The sequence below is a fragment of the Gouania willdenowi genome, chromosome 15, assembly GCF_900634775.1.
Source record: "Gouania willdenowi chromosome 15, fGouWil2.1, whole genome shotgun sequence".
Lineage (NCBI taxonomy): Eukaryota > Metazoa > Chordata > Actinopteri > Blenniiformes > Gobiesocidae > Gouania > Gouania willdenowi.
Window position 1 is genome coordinate 3,452,377 of NC_041058.1, and position 19,649 is coordinate 3,472,025.

The following is a 19,649-nucleotide window of genomic DNA, read 5'->3' on the forward strand; positions in this document are numbered from 1 at the left end:
GTTGGGCTAATGCTAAAGTTAGCCCAATGATGTGTTTCATTCGTTGTAGAATATTCTTATGTTTAAGGTTAAAATGTAAGTAACCATTCATTAATAATTAATGGGTCAGTTTTTTTTCTCATACCGACTGTTGCTGAAAAAAAAATACAAAGAGAAGAAAAGAAGAGAAAAATGGGGAAAAAGTTAGAAAAAAACCCCTCAATTTCTCTCCTGATTCACAATCATCCAGGTCACGTTTCTCATCTTCTTTCAGCCGAGGGTCGGCGATAATAAACCTAAGCAGAATAAAAAGTTACAATCTCACTCCTACTGAAATATATCGCAGAACTTTGTTCTTTAACTGCGTTCGTTAAATCAAAGGGACATTTGGATGCATCCCATTATATCCAGTGTTTGAACGCTGGTCGTGTCCTCTGGGCTGAAGGACTTTCTACTTTCTATTTAACCAACAGCACTAGATAAAAATGGAAATTAAAAATTAAAAAAAATCCTTCATGTCTGGGTTAATATTCCACTGAGCAGCTGAACGGACGTTTCCTCCTGAATATGTGATGGAAAACGTTTGGAGAAGTTATGACTTCATCCAATGAGCTGTCAGTGAGAGCTAGTCTTTTATTTTTCTAGTCACTCGCTGGGTTTATACGCTATGAGAGATCCTCGTAAATATTGTGTGTGTGTGTGTGTGTGTGTGCGTGTGTGCATGTGTGTTTGTGAGCTGCCATGAGTAAAGAGAGCATGTCGTACAATAACAAATCTAAATGAGAGTCATCAACAAGTGACGGCAGGTCATGAGTGAGTGTGAGTGTGCACGTACGTACACGAGAGGAGCGGCCATGCACAACTGAATATGTAAAGAGCCTCTTTATCTCCTACGTCTCTCACTCTTCATCCCTCCTCCTCCTCCTCCTCTTCCTCTCTACGCCGCTCCTCCGTCTCTCTAAAGTCTACATATCAGCAGTGATGCAGCTCTACCACACCGTTTACCCTTACATACCACACCGTTTACCTTACATACCACACCGTTTACCTTACATACCACACCGTTACCTTACATACCACACCGTTTACCTACATACCACACCGTTTACCTTACATACCACACCGTTTACCTTACATACCTTACCTTACATACCACACCGTTTACCTTACATACCACACCGTTTACCTTACATACCTTACCTTACATACCACACCGACAAACCACAACCCGTTACCTTACATACCACACCGTTTACCTTACATACTACGTTACCTTACATACCACAAGTACACCGTTACCTTACATACCTACATTACATACCACACCGTTTACCTTACATACCACACACGGTTACCTTACATACCACACCGTTTACCTTACATACCATACCTTACATACCACAACACCGTTTACCTTACATACCACACCGTTACCTTACAATACCACAAACACGTTTACCTTACATACCACACCGTTTACCTTACCATACCTTACATACCACACCTTTACCTTACATACCACACCAGTTTACCTTACTACCCCAAAGTTACCTTAATACCACACCGTTTACCTTACATACCACACCGTTTACCTTACATACCACACCGTTTACCTTACTACCTTACCTTACATACCACACAGTTTACCTTACATACCACACCGTTTACTAGAGTGTGTTAAGCAGGGGTTCTCAACTTGGGGTCAGGACCCCATTTGGGGTTGCGAGACACTGGGATGCCTCTAAGAACCTAAGGAATATTTGACGTTTTCAGCCCATTTTTGCTTATTTTTACCGTTTTTCTGCAACTACACCAAACTTGCCATATTTTAACCTATTTTAATCACTTTTTCTTGCCACATTTTTTGCTCCTTTTTAATGCATTTTGCTACATTACTCCACATTGTATCCATTTTCTAGACATTTATGGCACTTTTACACCCTTTCCACCACTTTTCCCACCTAATGTTGCATATGTTGACCCGTTTCTGTCACTTCTAACCTCTTTTCACCACATCACATGTTTATATTTGCCAATTTAACCACATTACAGATTTAGTTTAAAATAATTTTTAAATTCCATTACACACAATTTGGACATTTAACCAATTTCTGTAGTTTTTAAAATCCCATTTCACCACCTTTTTCACCATTTTTGGTCACTTTTAACCAGTTTTCTTTCTGATTAAAACAAGGATTTACATCTTTAAAATGACTATATACGATTTAGCAAATAGAAATAAACTTCCTGGATAACAGTGGATATTATGCAGATGAATAAATAAATAAAATAAATGTATAAAACAAGGGACCATCATTTTGCTGAATTTTAGATGGGCCCCAAAAAGTACTGTTACTTGATTGAAATTGCAATAAAGTACAAGTACAAGTAAGTCTACATACAATATTCAAGCACAAGTAATAATTAGCTCAATTAAATAGTACTCAATGTAAAAGTTACTAGTTACTTTCATCCGCCACTTTTATTTTTTGGTAATAAATCTTCCACAGTTCCCTTGCATATCTTGGGTTTTTTGTTTTCTGTATTTTTGATGTCAATTTGTGTTTTTGGAGTTAATTTTGTGTGTTTGTTGATGTTTTGTAGTTGTTTTTAAATGTCTCTGTCATTTTGTATATATTTTTTCTACTTTTATGTTTTTATTGTCGTGTGCTTTTTTGTTGTCGTTACCTGTTTTTTTGTTGTTGTAATTTTGTGTTTTTTGGGGTTGTTATGCATATTTGTGTCTTAATTTGTTTTTATTGGATTTATTGTTGGTGATTATTCAAGATCTTCTAATTCATTTCCTATCTATTTTCTTCAATTCTGGAACGTTTTTTCTTTGCACATTAAGAGATGCATTTTGTTGATGTTTTTATTGGATTTTTTTTAGTTTACTTTTCAGGATCTTTTCATTTATTTCTTATTTATTCTATTCAATTTCAAGTGTTTTCTTTTCTTTTATCTTTGTACTTTAAAAGTATATATTTTTGTTTTTATTGGATATTTTTTTCAGTTATTTTCAGCCGATGTTTCACAACGTCTGTTGATAATTTTAAAACAAAAACAAAAAAAATAATAATTTACTCAGTAACTTCTTTTAAAGTGTACATACAGTACAAGTAAAATGACTGATTTAGAAATATACTCAGAGTTAGCATGCTACTAGCTTCATCAGTATGCATGTGTGCATCCATCCGTGAAGTTTGAACACATCATAAACGCTGCCGCAGATTAAATTTCTCTTACTGGGTTTGTGTGATTTATTACTTGCTTGTAACACGTTAAGGAAATAAAAAAAAGAGGGGCTCGTTGTGAATCCTGTGGAAATGTTGCTAATATTAGAGGAGCCGCGACTTCATACATTCTGCTTTTCCTGATTGACCTTAACATCCCATAATTTCATCTACTTCCTGCGACGGACTGTGTTTTTAACACAGCACTTCCTTTGTTCAGGCCCAGGCTGGTTTAGCACAAGATTTACTTTCCACTACATTGACGGTAGAGTCAGTAAATTTTGATTTTCTCACCTATTTCCTTTACTGATTGCTTTCAAGGAACAAGGGTGATTACTTTCGACTGTTACCATGGTAACGTGACTTTTTGGGGGTATTTCCCACAAGTAATCGTCACAAAAAACACATTTTCTAATTTATTGAACTAACAGAAATCAAGAAACTAATTACCTGCATAAATAAAAATAAACATAAAAGTGTAGAAGTCAAAAATACAGGGAATAACAAAAAAATGTTTGCAATCTGTGACAAAAACCTTAACATACAAAAAAAGGAAATTATTTTATTAGGTTTATTGGCGACGTAAATCATTAGTTTTGCCATTTTATTAGTTCAACGTTACATTTTATCGCGTAATTTATTGCTCTTTAAATTTCTGCTATATTTTTAGGCTTCTCATTATTACTTTATTTGTGTTTAGTTGGTTTTTTTAGTATTATTAATGTTCTCTGTTGTCAATGAAGAAAGACATTTAGGAAGATTGGTATTAAATTGAAGATTTCCTCCTGTTTGTCGCGCCCCACCTGTCGTACCTCTATTCCCCACCAGGGGGTGAGCCACACACTGGATCACTGGATTAAGGCGAAAAGTTAATTAACATGGTTGTAAACTAAATATAGTCATTGATACGAACACAAAAGCATTTTTTAGGCAATTTATGTTATCGTAACTGCTCTCAACCAAACCCAGAGAATAAACGCCAACATTTCTGCGTAAAAAGTCCGTTTTTACAAATCTGGGCCTAAAATCTTTGAAATGTACTTGTTAGTAGATCTATGTCTAACAAAACACATTATTATGCACCATGTTTGTTTTTTGTTAACTTTTAAAAATAGGACTACTTTACAGTTTCAGAGCCTGTTTCTCCATCTTGAATTCACATGATTGATGATGTCACACGGCCCCACTGCCTTTAAACATCCCATTGTTTTCTATTGGAATGAAACATTCAGCCTGATTTTTAGATCATTTAGCAGCTTTTTCAGTCAAAATGACACCTTGTGCTGCTTTTGGTTGATCTAAATGATCAGGAAAAGTTAAAGATGTCCACGTAAACCTCTTTTGTTTACAGACGGAGGATAAAAACAGTTGTGACCCAGTTATTTTCTCTCTCTTTATATTTAGAATTTGGTTCTAACATGACACGGAAATGCCTTACATTTAATTTTTGGTACGATATCACTCATTAATACACTATTTTTTCACCAGAAAAACGAGTGACTGAATGTTTAGAAAGTGTGACTAATAGGAGTTCTTATTATTTTTCTTCCGTAACTCCTTTGTTGTGGAGCTCCTCCTAGGATAATAAAGCAGCACTAATGACACGTATGTCATCTCATAGGGTTAATGTCAAGGATCTACAGTCAACCTTTTTTGGAGCCAAAATGTGAAGGTCAAGGTCGCGTCAAGTGACAAAAAACAGTTTTCCATATCTCTATGAATAATTATGGCAAAAGTTTGACACTGACATTTATAAAAAGCTCAACTCAAGTGGAGTATTTTATTTCATTGAACCGAAGCTGTACGACCTACCAGTAAAAAGATCGGTAGGGGTCAAAGTTCATGTCGTCACAAAAAAAAAAAAAAAAAAACTTTTTTCACTGTAACTTGGCCACAAATTGAGATACAGCGCTCAGACTGGTACCATTGAACAACATTTCCGTTCAATGTGTGACCTTGACCTTCACTAATTTTCAACTGGCAAGTACATATTCACCTTGTGAATACAGGTCTTCAACCTAACCATTCCGATATTTGATGACCAGTCATCTATACAGGGAAATATGATGAAAAAAACGGATAGGAAAAGTACAACTTTGTATAAAAGTAGAATTTTGTGACATTTTGCAGCGTTTAAATTGGCGACTCTGCTTCCACTTCTGAGCTATTGAGCCTTCCCAGCTTAGTGCAGCAGAGCAATAATAAACTGGTCTGAACCACAAAAGAAGGATATTCTCTGATCAGAGGCTCATTCACACTGAATAACTCATTGCTCTGGATTAAAAACTTCAGTCAAACAAGCATAATTACTGGTCACACACTCATTTATGGAGAAAGTGACACAAAGAGTCCATAAGTACGTTGTATTTCTCACAATATCACAGAAATGTCTGCGTACCAATAATATAATGCTGTGTTTTGCCGACTTTGGGACAACGCTGTCGATTCTCTCCCAGTCTGAATTGGTTTGAGAGTTCATGGTGAAATGCATGAATAAAGGATTATTGATCGCGTCCGCCTCCCAATTGACCACGTTTGGCTGCGTCTTCACAGGCTTTGCAGAAAGTAATGATATTTTCTATTGATTGATTTTGATGAATCACATTCATTTCTGAAAAGGGCTTTTCCTGCTGATGAAACCCGAAAATCAAACACAATATTCCAGGGATAAATAACAATCCAAGGGAAAAAAAAAAGATCTATGATGACTAGACGTTGCAGTCGGATGAATATAAACACGTGTTTCCTAATGGTTTCCTATAAAACTGTCCAATGCATCAAACACACTGCAAAAAACACAATATTTGCTCCAACGCTTGAAAACAAGATCAAAACCTTTTATTTTGAAAAAGCAACAAAACCACTATCAAGCAGAGACGGGCAACATTTATTAACAAATGGGCGCAAAATAAGCATTATATAATAAAGCATCAATGAGCTTCAAAATGGAAAGAAAAAAGGGTTTTGTGCAGTTATGTTGCCGTTTTTGTGTATTTTTTGAATAATTGTTTTTGTATTTTTTTGTCATTTTGTGTATTTTTGTTGTCATTTTAAGTGTTTATTGAATCGTGTGTTGTTTTGTTGTAATTTTACGAATTTATTGAGTTACTATGTTTAGTTTAGTTGTTCAGTGTTTTTTTTTGAGTCATTTTATTTAGTTTTATTCTGTTGTTTTGGAGTCATTTGTGTAGTTTTGTTGTATAGTGTATTTTTGTCAAGTTGTGTAGGTTTGTTGTCATTTTGTGTGTTTTTTGAGTCATTTTGTGAGATTTTAGAGTGCAAAAAAACTCAACTTAGCAACAAAGTATGAACTAAAATGTTTGTTTCATGCAATAACACTGATATGCACGCAAAGTTGTGGTGCACAGATGCTGTGGGGGGTGGGGGGGGGGGGGTAGGGTGTCATTAGCTAAAAAGCCCAACATTGGAGTCGTACCAGAATAATAACTCTGATTATATTCCTCTCTCTGAGCTCCATCCAAGCTCTTCGTTCCCTCAGGATAAAACCAAACTATAGCACGTCTTCAACAGTCGGAACCAAAGGAAATGCTGCGTTACAGACCAACAACGGAGGACGAGATGAATTTTGGGTGAGAACAGAAAGGCAAACAGCAGAGGGATGGAGTTAGAATCTATTTCTGATCTGATTGACACCTCACATCCACTGAGTTCCACTTTCCTCTGGTTCCTCTCACAGCTGACCTTTACACGGCCCGTAGATATTTCTGACCTGAGAGTTAATAAGCTCTCTGGCATCGGCTGCCAGGCATGTCAGTAAGGGACGATAATAGAGACTCATAAACCTCTGATTTCCTCTGACAGCTGCTGATCCTCCACCTGTGGAGGGGGAGGGGCCCAAACGTGTGGTGTGCGATATGAACGCCCGTTTGTGTGTGGGTGCGTGTCTGCATTTGTGTGCGTGCATTTGTGTGTGCGTATCGCGCGTTTGTGTGCACGTGTGTGTGTGTGTGTGCGTGCATGCGTGTGTGCGTGCGTTTGTGTGCATGCGTGTGAATGTGTGCATGCGTGCATTTGTGTGTGTATGTCTGTGTGTATCAAGTGTATGTGCGTTTGTGTGTACGTGTGTGTGTGTGTGCATGCGTTTGTGTGCATGTGTGTGTATGTGTGCATGCGTGCATTTGTGTGTGGGTGTATCATGTGTATGCGTGTGTGTCCGTGCGTTGTGTGTGTGTGTGCGCGTGCGTTTGTGTGCATGCGTGTGTATGTGTGCGTGAGTGCATTTGTGGTGTCTGTGTGTGTGTATCATGTGTACGTGTGTTTGTGTGCGCACGTTTGTGTATTGTGCGCGTGCGTGCATGCGTGTGTGTTCATGCATTTGTGTGTGTGTGTGTGCGATGCGCACACGCACACATACACACGCATGCACGCATCGTGTGTACATGCGTTTGTATGCATGTGTGTGTGTGTGTGTGGTTACATGGGTTTGATGTGAAGCAGATGTGATAAATGCAGGGATCACTCAGTGGGAGCAGCTTGTCACTACACACACACACACGTGCGCACGCGCTACACACACACAGCTGTGTCTCTATCAGGTGTAATTACAGGTGCACTAACAGGTAGGCGCTCGTCTCGCTGCAGGTGTGGAAACATTGCGACGCACAGGGCCTCCTACCCAGCGTGTCACATCGCCCACACCCGTCGGATCTCTGAGCGTTTCCTAAAAACGGAGCACGTTTGTAAAGTATCCACCCACGCAGAGTATTTACCAAAGTGTGTGAACAGTGTCTCTGCCTCCTCTCCTTGACTCACTCACTGCAGAGTGGAACAGCAAAATAAAAAGCTGCATAACAGACAAAGGTGGAAGTGGCACAGAGCACTTCCTCTTTGGTTCGCTGTGTTTTTCCACTTCCACTTTAACACTTAAATTAATTCGTCTGATGCTTTAAAATAAACTGTGGTTCCTTCAAACGTCTTTACATAAATATAATTTCCCTAAAATCTTTGCTCAAGGCAACAACTCACAGTTATGCATCACTTCAAACGTAGTTTTCCAGTAGGAATCATTTATCATCCTCAGTGTAACTCACCCTCCACCCGGTGTCAGTCGGGCAGTATTATGCTGTTTTTCATTGATCTCCATTTGTACTAAGAACCCCACCAACATAGACTTGAGGTTTACTTTCCCAAACTGTCCTGTTTTCTGGAGTTTTAGCCTCTGAAAACGTCACTTTCAGTGCACTCCTAAAAACAGGCCTCTTCTGGTCCTTCATGCATATTGCATGAGTGGGCGTGTCCGTAGACAATGCAGACCCTCACGCCATAGCTTTATTACCATGGCAGTTTTGCTTAGTAATCTACGCACATTTTTTAAAGCCAAGAAACTGCACATTAAAGTAAAACACATGGCTATTTAAGAGGCTATTGTGATTGTGAGTCAGACAGACGCTGCTCAACTTCCTTCTCCTCATCACCTCTTCTGACCACAGGAATAGTCCATTTAAGGTGGTAGTCCACTGTTTTGTCCGACCGCTGTGACGCATTGGGTCACAAATGCCTCAGATCATCTCAAAGGCGATACGAGGCGTATACGGCTACTAAAAGTGAAACCGATTGTGAGCGCTGGTGTTTATCTATTTATACTGAACTGTAAATATATGAACTGTGATCTTATCTATGATATCAACCTGCCTTTGCTATGTTTGTTTTACCTGTGAGGTAGTTTGAGAGGGCGGAGCTCACATTCTATTAGGGTAGGAGGAGCCAGGATTGTCAGGAGGAGGCGTTTCCCTCTTATGACTCATAAGGGGGCAAAAATCCAACTGGTCTGTTTTGAGCTGACTTTCATAAAATGTGGAATAACAAGGGAGGGAGGAGCTTTTGACCCTCTGAATGAAGCTATCACTGTATATCACTGTAGCAAAAACATTATAAAGTGATTTTTTCATAATACTGCCCATTTAAAGGGATCCTCCACAACTTTTTGACCTCATGCACTGAAAAAACGTATGAATCTTAAAGGGCCTGATGAAGTCTGTAGCATGGATTGCTAATCACAGCTAACGATGCTTGCAGAACAATGCGTTCCTTGCTTCTGGTTCCTTGTGCTATGTCAGCAGATCTTCAGCTCTAGGAAATGGTTTCTGTTCCCGTCACCAAACAAGGTGAAAGGAGACAATGGTGTGAATACAAAGCGATGTGCGTGATAATTCCCCTGATTAGCTTGGTGCTGGGGGAGCACGTAGCGTAGCGGAGGCTGAATGGTGATGATTTGCAGTCACGCTCCGACGAGCATCGTCGTGTTTTTGGGGCTTTAATAATAAATGTTTAAAACCCAAAGTGATTTAATGGTGTCATAAATTTGATTGCACTTATTTTGATGCAAAGCATCTGATTATTGAGATAATTACATTAACATGAGACTTTCCTCTTTGATTGTGTTTGGATTCGAGCACTTCATGCATTCATGCACGTTTTATAATCCTGTGTATCATTTATTTATCAAATAAACACATTTAAATAGGAAATCAGTGCATTTAATTAACTTCAAACAGCTAAAAATGTCAAACTCTATTTAAAACAAAGAGAGAAACCAATCTCATGCATCACATTTTCTACAGCAGGGGTTCTCAATCTTGGGGTGAGGAGCCCATTTGGGGTCACGAGAAACTGGGAGTGGGTCGCCAGATGCCTTAAAAAAAACTAGAATATTTTTGGAACAATTTGAGCCCATTTTGCTTATTTTTTACCCTTTTTCTGTAAACTTGCCATATTTTGACTATTTTCACTTTTCTTGCCATATTTTTGCTCCTTTTAATGCATTTGTTCTACAATACTTCCAGTTCTGTCACAAATCAATGCCTTTTTCTGCCACTTTTTTCCACTTTCAAGACATTTTCAGCACTTAAAAACACTTTCCACCACTTTTCCACCTAATGTTGCATATGTTGACCCATTATTGTCACTTTTTCACCATATTTCATGCTTTTTTTTTGCCAATTTAAACCACATGCACGACTTGTCATGCTTATTAGTTGCCAGTTTTAAACTTATTGTTCCAACCCCCTCCTCCCATTTCTGCCACTTTTAAGCCAATATTGAGCTTTGAACCCTTTTGTCTGTTTTGCCACGGTAATTTGACATATAAACACTGATTCCTCCTTGAAGACATTCATTCAGATGGAAAAATCAAACTATTTCTTGTGCTTTTATCTTGAAATCTTGTCTTATTGCATCTCACCTGACAATCACATGAGATAAACTGAACATTTATGCAGCACCACTGTAATTATGCCTCTGTTACATACTCCAAAGCGTCAGCATTCTTGTATGTAATTATTATCGTCTCTTTTCTCTGGCAGATCTGTGTCACGGCCCGTGGAGTTTAATCGTCACGAATCCAACCCAGTGATGAGCTAAAGGTATGTTACGCCATTTTTTTCTTGCTTTTGTTTCTTGTGTTTGTCTAGTTTTTCTTCAAAAAAATCTTCGTTCATTGAAAAAAAGGGAATTTTTATTCCTGGACTCCCGTGCTTTGATGGAGAACTATAGGGAAAAGTGGCTTACCATATCAAGGATCTACCATCTCTCACACCAAGCATTTTCCCATTCGCCTGGGAAAAAAAGTTGAATAGATTAAAGGCAGATCTAATCGATCGTGAGTGCGCTTATCAGCGGCTGGCAGGCTGACGAGCTGATTTCAGATTGTTGTATAGTCTAATGCTTTGACTGCAAGGCTGGAGGAAGACAAAGACCTGAAAATCTGACATACAGGAGGTGGAAAAACCACCGGCTATAGAAGAGTGACTTAGTCTTTGAAAAGTTGTTGCTTGGCTTTTAAATCCTGAACCACAGATCAACATGTTTGGTTATCAAACCGCATCAGTCCAGAATGTGAGTTGTTTGTTAGGATCCGATGTTTAAGTCCTGGAGGCCACGACTTCTGTTTGCTCCATAAAATAATAGCAGCAACATCAGCAGAATCTCTTCCTCTACAGCAGTGGTTCTCCACCTTTTTCAGCTCGCAAAAATATTGAGAAAAGTTTAATAAAAAGTTGTGAAATTGGATTTTAAAAACCCCAGAAATCGGTTAAAAGTTGCAAATTAGAGTGGGCAAAAAAGCTGAAAAAAGAGTTTGTGTCAATATTGGCCTAAAAGTGGCAGAAATGGGGTAATATAATTTAAAAGTAGGAACAATTAGTTTAAATTGGAAAATAATGGGCATGACAAATAGTGAATGTTGTTAATTTGGCAAAAAAAAATAACATGAAATATGGTGAAGAGGTTAAAGTCACAATAATGGGTCAACATATGCGACATTAGGTGGAAATGTGATAGAAAGGGTTTATGAGTGCCTAAAGTGTCTTGGACGTGGGAAAAATGTGCAGAAAATGCATTAATTTTTGATGGAAAAGTGTCAGAAATGTGATTATGTAGTAAAAATGTATTAAAAAAAGCAGAAATATGACAAGAAGGGTGACGAAAATAGGTTAAAATATGGTGAGTTGGAGTAGTTGCAAAAAAAAGGGTAAAATAAGCAACATAGGCTAAAATTGTATTTGTGCGATCTGACATTTGTCGCTACTTTCCAAGATAGAAATCCAGCACACAATTTGCCCGTGTCGCCGTCTGTACAGTAGTCACCGGTGAGTCTGATTGTGGCAGACGGTTCAGAGTCAAAACCAAGAATGTGTAGCACAGAATGCTACGTGTGTGTCTGGCAGCCTGCGTTATTATTATCTGCTAGCATGTGCAAAGAAAGTCGTGACCAGTTTTCAGCAAAGAAGCTAAGGGCCGTTGCTTATACCGCGGAGCGACCAATCTGTGGATGTTCTTAACCTGTTGATAGCATCACCTAATGAGTTTCAAAGCACTACCATGTTCTTTATTTCTATTATTGTCTGATTTGCGCTCTGGGGCGGAACAAAATAGTAGAATAAAAGAGAGCTGAAGGACAGTTAGCGTAGCAGGCTAGCATTAGCCTGATTGCACAAAAACTCCCATAATAAAACTGTTTAATTCACAGGTATGCAGACGTGGAGCAGGGGAGAGGAGCAGCCATTTTGTAGGATGCTTGTAGAAATTCAGAAAAAAGTCATTCATCACCATTATAGCAGCTGCCTCTGGAATAATCTGATTGGCCGAGTCGATTGATGATCTCCACCTTCAACCATCGTGTACCTTGTAGGAACTTATTGACTTTAATTACGAAGTGAACTGATACAAAGCAGATTATTTGTTTTCCATAAAATAGTACATTTCCATCATTTTTGTAAAGCAACCTTTACAACAATTCTGAAAACACAATCAAAACTTCAATTTGAAATTAGTCACGTTACCAAACGAACCTGCAGAAAGATTCTTTATTGACGGACAATGACAGAGAAAAGCATCAGAAAACACTATCTTTGACCTCTAGACTGTTTTTATGAGTGGTTTGGTTGCTCCAATAAATTATCCTTTATTCGACCCCTGGACTAAAATCTAGACACTGAGCAGAATAAAAAAAGTTGCATACATCAAATATGAGAGGATCTTAAGTTATGATAATGTGATGCACAAAGTTGGGAAACACTGCTGTAAGCTACAAACAAATACGAGGCACCAATAGAAAAGCTACAGTTGTGATGTGAATATTTTATATAACAATGTTTGACAAATACGAGACTCGAGGAGATGCAGACGAGCAGAACGAGTCCACAGAGCTCAGGCTCCATCTGCTTCTGTTTGGATTATGAAATGTGTCTCCACTGATTCCTGCACTCACTCTTTCACTCTTTAGTTTCTGAGGGTCTTTTTTTTTTTTTTATCTCCGTTGTGGGCAGATGGAATGTTTAACCTCCTGACCTCCAAAGCAGGATCCCAGCCCGTATCCCATAATAGGTGGCATTCATTCAGACGACCTCTGATGGCAAAGTTACAACTCAGAGACGAGCGTTTGGTCTGGGTTTTTTTGGCTGTTTTGCAGCTCAGAGAAAATAACCAGTTCATCGCTTTGAGTTTGTTTCACGCAGAGTGAAGAAAAACATCGAGTTTTAGTCAAAAATCATAACTAAATGACATTAAGATTTCAGTCAACTAAATCTGTACAGATACAGTCGACTAAAATACAACGATATAACATTGATCAACCTGATATTGGAGGGTCTTAATGTTTGTGAATAGAATCACAATCAGCTTGTTTTCTATATTCCACGAAACAAAAGTAGTTTTGATTGGATACCTTCCAAACTTATTGGATTTTACAACAATGTATTAAGACCACATTAAAATAAAAAAATAAAAACATCTGGGCACTACGAGATTTAAGTCGTAATGTTTCGAGAATAAAGTAGTAATTTTATGAGAACAAAGTCATATCTTAATGAAATCGTAATTTTATGAGATTAAAGTCATAATATGTTGAGATTAGTCGTAACATTTTTATATTAAAGTGGTAATTTAGTAGTTATTGTTACTTGAAAAAATAAACTTTGTAATAATTTAATGAATCTAATTTTACAATATTGAATGCAATGTTTTAACTAAATGAAAACATACATATTTGAGTAATTATAGGTTGGTTTTTTTTTTTTCTGTTTTTTTTTACATTTGGAAAAACAGATGTAAATAAATAGAAAAAAAAAAAAAACATGAGAATTATACAAACAGATAGTTTTGCATTTGACTTCTGATCCTTGTGCAACAGAAGGCGTTTTATAATGAGCCATTAGTAGAGTGGTTGTGGAGGGGATCGTTGCACAGTGCAGGCTAGTGTTGTACTAAAGAACACTAAACCATACAAGACCCAGACTTACCGCAGACCAAGACTTCTAGGAGCCGAGACCAATTCAAGACCATCAAAATGTATTTTAAAAGCCATGACAAGGTTGAACAGAAAGAATATTTAATATCTCTTTTTCTGCACAACATGCAACAACAATAAATGCTAACGCTAAATCAGAATGGAGCGCATTCACATTAGATAGTGTGAAAAGATTGAGTTTGTGAGAAATACCCAGATGTATACTATATGGGGACATTTTTGAAGTATGCACGGTGGGCACACTAGTCATACTCAACCGTCCCATGATGCATTGCGAGCGAAATGTAAAATGGCCATGGGAACGGCTTCAAGCTAAAAATCAAACATCCCCTTTTCAGAATAAAAGCATCTCTTCTTGTCTTTTTTTTTAAATAGAGCTCTTGTTTTGAAGTTAACCAGAAGTTTCGTCAGTAGCAAATGGTGGACAATATCGGAATCTCTGAAATGTGAATCATATGAGCACATGTTGATATTCTACTTGGTCACAAGTATGTTTCAGTGGGAACGTTCGTCATACTAATCATACTTATAGTCTATAGTAGACAGTATATACTTAGTGGGACATTCCCAGAGCTGAAACCGATTAAAGACCATAAAAATCTATTATAAAAACCATGATAAGGTTGAACAGTTACAGAAGATTCTCTCTTTCATTTTAGTTTTTGTTTAAATAAATAGGATAGACAGAAACAAATTGTCTACAACTTTTTTTCAAAGCAAAACATGCAACAATCTCAAGGCTTCACATTTTTTTTCGAACTAAATTCTTGGAAAAAAAAAACATAAATCCTTGTGTTTAAACGACACTGAGTAGTCCATAATTATTTTAAATATCGGAAAATCAGCCCTTGTGGGAGTAGACCCTAAACGTATCACATCGTAGCCTATATGTGTATTATTGCCACATACTGGCCTATAGTAGTATTTAATTTAATCCAGTGATCTATCTCACCATGAGCTCACTTTGTGAGAAAAATAAAATAAAATAACCCATAAATTAAAATATCGCCTTTAGCGTCTAATGTAGTTTAAAATCTTGTTGCTAACGTGATTTGACTGAAGAGGCAGGAAATGCAAAGTGCTGTCGTTTCTCATGTGTTCAGCTCCCACTCATCAAACCAGAGGAAGCTGCATCAGCAGGCTGATAAGTAGCTGAGAAAAAACGCTGGTAAAAGTCATTAAGCATCACACTCATGTATCTTTAGATTTGTGACGTGGATGTGTGTCTGTGCGCACAGATAAGAAGCAAGAATTCAAACACACACACACACTGTTTCCATGCCCTCCACAGTTATTGATCACGGAGCCGTCGCACTGATCGAGACTCAGATAGTAGAAGAGAACTCGTCAATATGATGAAATTCTTGGCCCGAGAGTTTAGGACGCTGCATTTGCTTTTCCACCCAAACCCACATTCACACAAGCAGCCAGCAAACAATTACCGTATTACAGAAAGTCAACAGTCGACGATGCCAGGAAGTGTTCAGTCAGAAAACCTTTGTTTGGCTGATTTGACGTCTGTTTCTCCTGGAAGAAAAACCCTTCAGGAGTTCATTTGTCGGCCAATTGGAGGGCAATTGCAGAAACTGACATAAATTGGTCAGGTTTTTACAGTTTTCCATAACGTAACCACTTCCCTTGCATTGCAGCGTTTAACTTGTGTGCATTTTCCACAGATTGGCCTCTTTCAGCCTGAGATCATTTCCAGACGGGCAAAAAAATCAGAAGTCGTTTTGTCTTTGAAACAATGAGGCTAAAGTTAAAAAAAAAAACCCAAAAAAAAACATGCAACTTGGATAGTGGATAGAGCGTCCTGGGTTCAAGCTTCCAGGTTGACACTTAGGTCCTCTTTGTGTGGGATTTGCATGTTCTCTCAGTGCTTGTATGCATTGTATATCTTTACTTCAGTTAGAATCATACAAACCTGCATCGTGTCGCTGTGATTGGTTTGCTCGAAACCTCATTTCTGGCAATGGCTTTGTTCGGCCCTTTTTGTGTCAAAACCGGCATTTTTTATCTTTTCGTAGAGCATTGTGAGTGTTGTTTCTAGAATGGATCAAGTGTAAAAAGAGAATAATCAAGGAGCAATAAAAGTATTTGTTCATCAATATCGATAAGAGCTCCGACTTGGTTGCCCATAGCTGTGTTTCCATTACCTTTGGAAATGCATAAAATCTGAGTAGCGCAATAAAAACTGGTGAAATATCGCTGAAAAGATTTAACATTTTCACGAGAAGGTTTTTCAGACGTTTTCATATTGAAATGTATCGTCACATGACGATTGCTCTCTGAGAAAACATGACGCGGTACATGTGGACAGAAGAGGAAACCGAGACATTTCTTCGCAATATACTTAATCGAAAAATCCTTGGCCCGTGAGTTTAAGACGCTGCATCTCTTCCTACTGTTGCTAAATGCTTGTTTATGTAGATCTTGTTGGGTTTTTTCGCTTATTATGAACTTTATATTTTGTTCAGCGCATTGAGCTGACTTTGTTGTAATTTGTGCTTTATAGATAAAGTTGAATTTAAACTGAATTGAAATTGAATTAAATAATTCGGAAAAGTTGAAGTTGACGATATAACCCTCTTTTGTTTACCGAAAGAGGATGAAAATCATTTCTGACCCAAAAAATAATCCATGACCACTGGGGGCGACTGTCTTCAACAGTCTGTGATTTACTCACTACCTTCAACACCAGAGCGTGTCAGCGCACTGTTTAAGGGAGAGTAAAGGTCCCTTAGGAGAACTGTTCTTCTCCGCTTCACTGTCTACTACCAAACTGCAGAGTGGGAACTGTCGCCCCCTACGGTCACAGATTATGAGGGGTGTTATTATTCTCTTTCGGTAAACAAAGAGGTTTATATCGAAAAGCAAAAGTTGGCACTATCAAATGATTTCAAGATGGTGGAACACAGGCTCTATAAGTGTAAAATAGTCCCATTTTTGAAAGTGGTGCATAATAATGTGTTTAGTTAGGCATATATCTTCTAATAAGTACATATCAAAGGTTTTAGGCCACATTTGTAAAAACAGTGGAAGAAAAAACATCAGACTTTGCTGATACTACAGTTAAACAAACACTGTTTGTCAAATTAAAGAAAAAATGTACAGAGAAGGAAAGAGAGGATTACTATGTCTGTACACGCAGAAGAAACTGTCCTGGTAGTTTGCCTATTGAATATCTCCACAGGTAATAACGTGTTCCAGTGATAAAACCAGATAAAGACGTTACATTTAAAGGCTCACAGGTTCCACAATTGGTGGAAAACACCATTTCAGGATGGGAGGAAAGTACTTTTAGGTTCTCAAAGGGTGTAAAAGGAGGGAGTTATCCTCTAATATGAGATTACTGGATTTGCTTGATCACCCAAAGCCAACCACCACTGGATTTCCACAGGATGTATGAAAACATTTTCTGACCCACGTGCGTTGCTATCGCTGCTCATCCGACTTACAGAGGCCGTGCTACGATTGGATTAAAAGTGTCTGACCAACAAAATTTACAACTAACAGTTACGTGACTGTTACGGATCGGCAGGTTTTAAATTTGTAATCTCTTGAAATTAAGATGTCAATGCACTCGCTTCCTTTGGGCAATTTGTATAAATATTCTCTGAGCATCGTCGCACAATTTAAAAAGCAGCTGTGCAATAAAAAGAGAATGAATTAGTTTGAGGCTCTGACTACAATGGAGGAGAGATGAAGCCCTGAACTCTGGGAGGAATATTGGATGGAGGGATGGGAGGGAAGAAGAGATGTGTATAATGGGAAGAGAAGAAGAAGAAGAAGAAGAAGAAGAGAGCAAACATCTGTAGGGACTACAGTGAATGTCAGAGAGCCTGGATACTGAAATGTAGAGAAACAAGGATTAACTAACTCTCTTGTTTCTTTTTGTTTTTTGGAGAGGGAAGAATGAGAGGATTTCCATCCTCCTCTTCCTCCTTTTCCTTTTCTCTTGTCATTTCTATTCATCAGGCTGGAACAGACTCTGAACACACATGGCTAACCTCGCCGGACACAAATCCCTCCCCTAGCCCCCCTTTCTCCCTTTTACTGCTTGCTAACTTTTGCTGATCCACTCATTGATCCCCTCAGAGAGATTACAGTGAAGGACAGCGACGGATGGAAGTCCAGACCTTTTAACCTGTGTGTTACATGTGTGTACACATGTGCTAATGAAACCATGCAGCCATCATTACTGCGGTTGGTTTAATGAGCCTCGGCTAGTAAAAGGAACGTGTTTCCTAAACTCATTAACACCCTTCACAGCGCGCTTGTAAAATTAGCCAGGTCGAGTGTCGACTTGTACGACACGTCAACAGGTTGGAAACGTTTCTCAGATGTTCAGTGTAATGTGTTTCACTCTCATTTACAGAGCTACACTAGAATCATTCAACACGGGACGTAATGTTAAACTACAATAATGATGATGAATAATGGCTTGGATTCATATTGAACTTTTTTAAAGGAGACTCAACCATTATTCATTCACACCAGTCACCCACCAGTGGTGATAAGCTACAATGTAGCCACAGCTGCCGTAAGGTATACTGGCGTGGCTGCCATTTCGTGCCTATGGCCCCTCTGACTATCACCAACATTCATGCACAATTCATACCCACTCATATGACTTGAATAGAGCGGGATTCAAACCCCCAACCTTTCAGTTAGTGGACAACCCACTCTACCACTGAGCTGTTTCAGATATGGGAATTTTTAGGTGTTCCGGCATTTTTACCACTGAACATCAAAAGTTATTAATTAGTAATCAGCATTATATTTATTGTAATGAAGTGGATGTTTATACATATAATATAGCGCTTATTACAACAAAGGTCATCTCAAAGCTTTATCAAAATATTAAAAAAAGGAAAAAACCCAACAAATTAATTCATTATATGGATATACAGTATAGGATGTAACGGTAATATTACAATGAGCCATAGCTCATTCATTTTTTTTTTTCATTTAAAATGCCTATTATTATATTATTATTATTATTATTATTATTATTATTATTATTATTATTATTTTATTTTTTAATGACAATGCATTTCTTTTCCAACAAGCATTAACCTATTTATTTGATTTAATATCAGGGGTGCTCCTAGTGGTACAAGTTGGTTAAACCAAATAAATGAAATGAAGTTAACAATTGTCATGTCTTTGATACATTGTTTTATGTTGGGTGTCGTTGTGCGTCGTGTCCTCTACCACAGTCTGGCACAAAGTTACACTGACATATGAAACTAAATCTCATTGGATCCACTCAGCCAGTTTAAGGACATAAAATAAGGTTAAGCACTGTACTTATAGAGAGCTCACTGAGTTTGGTGCAGAGATATAAATCCCCCCGCTCCCCCCCCCCCCCCTCCCTCCCCCCCCCCCCCAACCGCAACCCCCCCACCCCCCCTGAAACCCCCCCGCCTCCTTTTCTTCCTTTCTTCTCTCCCCTGTGGTTTCAGGCTTTCTTCTCCCCTCCTTCTCCTCCTTTTCCTCCGCCTTGTGGTCATCAGTTCCTGCTCCTCAGGCTTCAAGAATCCAAAGTATTTTATTTTCCCTTCACCTCAATCAATTCCAGACACCACAGTTTCCTGCACCCGTCCCCCCTTTCGCCATCAGGGTCTGTGGACACCCCACTCACCCGTTAACACACACACACACACACA

General features: G+C 38.3%; 1 protein-coding gene across 2 annotated transcripts in view; it reads left to right on the top strand.

Annotated features, from left to right (window-relative positions):
* cdh11 (cadherin 11, type 2, OB-cadherin (osteoblast)) overlaps positions 1-19,649 on the top strand; it is a 117,536-nt gene that overhangs the window by 42,403 nt on the left and 55,484 nt on the right. For both annotated transcript variants that reach the window (XM_028468388.1, XM_028468387.1), the window contains one exon: positions 10,535-10,594. The gene's annotated coding sequence lies outside the window, so the exon portion shown is untranslated. The remainder of the gene's footprint in view (positions 1-10,534; positions 10,595-19,649) is intronic.